The 5,531-nt window shown below is 40.6% G+C and overlaps 1 non-coding gene across 1 annotated transcript; it reads right to left on the bottom strand.

The window, feature by feature from the left end:
• Positions 1 to 2,047: 2,047 nt before the first annotated feature.
• LOC120107633 (small nucleolar RNA R71) lies at positions 2,048 to 2,153 on the bottom strand. The gene has a single exon (XR_005509341.2). It is a non-coding gene; the product is annotated as a small nucleolar RNA R71 (small nucleolar RNA).
• Positions 2,154 to 5,531: the final 3,378 nt, after the last annotated feature.

The raw sequence follows: 5,531 nt of genomic DNA, 5'->3' as shown, positions 1-5,531 counted from the left end.
GGGAGGAAAGAGAAGAGTTTGTGATATTTTGGGAATAATGGGAGGTGATCAATTTCATTTGAAGATGGGAGGTCGTCCGGAAGCCATGCTCGGCTAAACGTCTAGTCTAGGGCTGGATGAAGCCCTAGCAATGTATCAGGGCAATTGTAGTTCTCACTTTTTTATTATTTTGGAGCTTGTTTAAATTCTTATTTTCAATGAAATATTTCTTTATGATATTTAAATTTCGAGCATGCTAGTTACTAATCATGTTTGCTAAAGTAGTCTAAGATGATCCAAGCCTAGGAAGATGAAGTGTGCTGCATCCTAGATTAGCATACTTAGGTAGACACTTCATGCTACACCGAAGATGGATCTTCCTAACACTCTTTATGCTTTTATTTTAAAAGGCTTGTAGCCAAAATTGCATGCCTCTCCAAAAGACAAAAATTAAGAACACAATCCTTGATGCAATGCTATGTGGTGGATTCCAAACCCTAGATCTATTTACTCTGATAAATTCCAATCCGTACTCATAGTTTAATTTAGTTAAATCAAGTTAGCAAATCCTTCTTTTTGATTTATTTTTAAAAGAAAAATAACTTATTCTTCAATCCCTGTGGACCGACACCCGTAATCACTATCCTACAGGATACGTGCTATTGCGTGGTTTATTTTTGAAATTGAAATAACTGATCAATTTTTGGCGCCGTTGCCGGGGATTGCTAGCATAGTTATTTTTCCTATCATTAAAAAAATTTAATTAATTAAAAAAACTTTCAAAAAATATATAAATAAACAAAAAAAATTATTTTCTATTATTGTTACTTTTCTTTTTTTTTCTCTTCTACTATTTTTTTTAAAAAAATTTTCTTTTGATCTTATTTGATCAGGAATCGAAGGAAAAACCTAGGATGATAAAAAAGAGAACTGCTGAAAAGGAATGCTGTAGAGGTTTGCCAAAAAAAAATTAAATTGCTGGGAAAATTTCCTTTGGTAACCTCTAAACCTTTCTTATTTAAATTAAGTATTAGCTTGAAATTTTGTGGTGATTGTTTGATTTTAATTTCAGCAAAAGTGTGAATGCATGCCTGATACACATACACCAATTCATTTGCACTTAGTAAGGGCAATCACCCCAACAAGATAAGAGCCGGATTTCATCACCGGACTCTTGCCCAACTTAGGTGAACTCAATCTCACATAGTGTCACTTTAATTAAAATCAATTAGACGTTGGCTCCTAGGGACATTCGAGCTCAATAGGATGAAGATCACCGAAAGTTGCACCAATTTCGCTCTGTGGCTTAGTTGATGTCTAGGCAAGCTTTGTCCCTATAAGGGAGACAGTTTATCTGTTCGAGGCAAGTGGGTTTTAAGTGGGACCTTTGCGAACGCATCGTGACCCCTCCACTTACCTGGGAGCTTACCTGGTCAACTCGGTTCATTAGACCGGATTGGAGGCTTAGGTGCCCTCTTCAAACCAGTTAGGAGCTGTCTAGTGATTTTAGGACAAAGACTAGGATTGATATGCTTTTCTCTTTTATTGCATGCTTGATTGATCGAGTACTAGTGTATGCACGGTAGTCGTTCTAGAGTACGAAACCTATTACCTTTTGACCCTGAAATAGAACGAACCCTTAGGAACATTCGAGCTAAGATCAAAACATTAGGATCATCCCCACCTCTTAAGATGGCTGAAGAACAACCCAAACTCCTGAGGGAGTACTTTACTCCCACTATTTACACTTCCCCATCTTGTATTCGATTACCTGAGGTAGCAGCTGTACAATATGAAATAAAGTCTAGTGTGATCCAAATGCTCCCATCTTTTTATGGGCTCACCAACGAAGACCCATACAAACATTTAGATGAATTTCTTGAGATTTGCACCACTGTCAAGATTCAGAACTTCACTGATGATGCCCTGAAACTTAGGTTATTCCTCTTCTCCCTTAAAGATAGAGCCAAACAATGGCTGAATTCTTTAGAAGCTAACTCAATTCGTTCTTGGGATCAAATGCAACAAGAATTCCTTAAAAAATACTTTCCTATAGGAAGAACGAACCAGTTTAGACGTGCCATTACAAGCTTCTCCCAAACCGAGGGAGAAGAATTTCATGAAACTTGGGAGAGATTTCGGGACCTAATCCGTAAATGCCCTCATCATCAAATACCTAAGTGGCAGCTAGTGCAATGTTTCTATGACGGTTTGACGGAACGAAACCGTCAGATGATCGATGCTGCATGCGGGGGGACTTTCATGCTTCGAAATGAGCATGAAGCATGGCAACTATTTGAAAATCTTAATGAAAACTCCCTCCACCATGCTTCATGTTCTCGTCAAGCACCCCCGAATTTTCAAAGAAAAGGGGCCATTTGTGAAATAAGTCATTCTATGGACCTGTCTAGCAAGGTAGATGCATTGTCCCATAAGATTGTCCAACTAATGATAGGAGAACATGTCGTTAGCTCTTCCCAAGCACAAGTGTGTACTATCTGTTCTAGCCCATCGCATCCTATTTATGAGTGCCCCTCAGCACCCCAATATCCCGAACTCGTGCAAGAACACATCAATGCTGCCCAAACACAGCCCAGACCGGGTAATGATCCATTTTCCAATACATATAATCCGAAATGGCGGAACCATCCAAATTTTTCTTAGAGGCAGCAAGCTTCTAATACCTCCCAACCCTTCTTCCAAAATTTTCAAAACCCTCAGAATTTTCATCTCTACCGTCCCTCAACTCAATTTCAGCATCCTCCTCCTCCAACCCAAAGAAATACAGCCTTTGAGGAGAAGGTGTTGACTGCTCTTCAAGGTTTGGAGGCAAACACACAACTATTGCACTCTCACACGCAATCAATTGCTAAGCTAGAATCCCAAATGGGTCAACTAGCTAATGCATTAAACAAGCGAGAGGAAGGTAAGCTTCCAAGTCAACCAATGAGTAATCCTAGGGGACGATACGTGGCTCAAGAAACTCGACTAAATCATGAGCAAGCCAATGCTTTGACTACCCTAAGGAGTGGACGTATAATAGATAATAAGGTTGGGGAGGGTAGCAATAAGGAAGGAGAAGAAGAAGAGAAGAATGTATCACATGAAAACCCAAAACCTTCTTCAGCTAGTCCACCATCTGCCACATCCCACATTCCAAAGGCTCCATTCCCTGAAGCACTTAATGCACCCTCTCCCTTTGGCAAGAAGAGAACTTCATTAGAAGAGATGATGGAGGTCTTCAAACAAGTTAAAATCAACCTCCCACTCCTTGATGCCATCAAACAAGTTCCCTCCTATGCCAAATTTCTCAAAGACCTTTGCACCCAAAAGCGGAAATATAGGACACATGTGCCTAAAAAGGTCCTCCTAACTGAGCAGGTGAGTTCTATTCTCCAACACAACACCCCTCCAAAGGTCAAAGATCCTGGTGCCCCCACTATTTTCTGTGTCATAGGAAATAACTCCATCGACCGAGCACTTTTAGATCTAGGGGCAAGTGTAAATCTTCTACCCTATTCAGTCTATGAAAAATTTGGGTTGGGTGAATTGAAACCTACCTCGGTATCTTTACAATTGGCTGATCGATCGGTGAAGATGCCAAGGGGGATGATTGAAGATGTTCTTGTCAAGGTAGACAAATTCTATTTTTCAGTAGATTTTATCGTCCTTGACATGGAACATGTGCCCAACCCAAAAAAACAAATCCCTGTGATTCTTGGTCGTCCCTTTTTAGCGACAGCCAATGCATGTATCAACTGTAGAACCGGGGCAATGGATATATCATTTGGGAACATGAAAATTAAGTTGAATGTGTTTCATGCCGCTGACCAACATGTGAGGAAAGACGAGTGTTACCTAATTGACAAAATGGATGATCTTGTAGAGGAAGCCCTTCCCTATATCTTAGCAGATGACCACTTAGAGGCATGTTTGGCCCATTTTGACATTGACAACTTTGATATAGACAAGGCCATAGAAGAAGTCAACATTTTATTCGACAATCAATCTCCCATGAGTTCCCTTCCTTGGAAGATCCGACCTGGACCTCTTCCCCCCCATTGCTAGCGCACCACTTTGTCCTTCCATTGATTCTTCACCTAAACTCGAGTTGAAGCCACTTCCGACAACTCTTAAGTATGCTTTTCTAGGACCAGAAGATACTTTTCCTGTAATCATCGCGGCCAACTTATCTATGGAACAGGAAGTTAAACTTTTAAGGGTGCTAGAAGAGAATAAACATGCCATAGGATGGTCTGTAGCCGATTTGAAAGGGGTTGACCCCTCTGTTTGCATGCATCGAATTCATCTCGAAGATGATGCAAAGCCCACCCGAGAAATGCAAAGAAGACTCAATCCTAATATGAAGGAGGTAGTCAAGAAAGAAGTGGTGAAGTTATTAGATGCCGAAATCATTTATCCAATTTCTGATAGTAAGTGGGTGAGTCCGACACAAGTGGTACCCAAGAAATCAGGTATCACTGTGGTTGAAAATACGGAAGGAGAATTGATACAAACACGCACAACCACGGGTTGGCGCGTGTGTATTGACTATAGAAAACTTAATTCGATGACTAGGAACGACCATTTTCCTCTACCTTTCATAGATCAAATTTTGGAATGGTTGGCTGGTCAAGGTTTCTACTGCTTCTTAGATGGTTATTCTGGATATAATCAAGTACCTGTTTACCCGGACGATCAAGAGAAAACCACTTTTACTTGCCCATTTGGGACATTTGCATATAGGAGGATGCCTTTTGGACTATGCAATGCACCCGCAACTTTTCAACGATGCATGATGGCCATTTTTTCAGATATGGTGGAAAACTTTCTAGAAGTGTTCATTGATGATTTCTCAGTTTTTGGCCTATCTTTTGACGATTGTCTGAATAATTTGACCTTAGTTTTGAAAAGATGTAAGGAGACCAACCTAGTATTAAGTTGCGAAAAGAGCCATTTCATGGTTCAAGAAGGCATAGTTTTAGGACACGTCGTGTCCAAGAGGGGCATTGAAGTAGATAAAGCCAAAGTCGATCTTATTTCCAATCTCCCCCCACCCAAAACTGTGAAACAAATCCGATCATTCCTTGGCCATGCTGGTTTCTACCGTCGCTTCATTCAGGATTTCAGTAAGATTTCCAAACCCTTGTGCAATCTTCTAGCCAAGGACACTCCCTTTGTCTTTGATAAAGCATGCGAGGAGGCATTTGAAAATTTTCGCTCAAAATTGACCACTGCACCTATCATACGGCCCTCTAATTGGATCCTTCCATTTGAATTAATGTGTGACGCATCCGACTATGCCATTGGGGAAGTTTTAGGGCAACGGCTAGATAAGGTACCTCATGTCATCTACTACGCTAGTAAAGCACTCTCAGATGCACAATTGAACTACACCACCACTAAGAAAGAATTGCTAGCTGTAGTATTCGCGCTAGACAAGTTTCGATCTTACCTATTAGGATCCAAGGTTACCGTATTTACTGATCATGCTGCCCTTCGACACCTTCTTGCAAAGAAGGACACCAAACTCCGTCTGATTCGATGGATTC

The sequence above is a fragment of the Phoenix dactylifera genome, chromosome 6 (assembly GCF_051530095.1).
Source record: "Phoenix dactylifera cultivar Ajwa chromosome 6, Ajwa_hap1_PhDact_Kaust_v1.1, whole genome shotgun sequence".
Classification (NCBI taxonomy): domain Eukaryota; kingdom Viridiplantae; phylum Streptophyta; class Magnoliopsida; order Arecales; family Arecaceae; genus Phoenix; species Phoenix dactylifera.
Note: the sequence above shows the minus strand (reverse complement) of the source record. Positions and strands in the feature narration are given on the sequence as shown.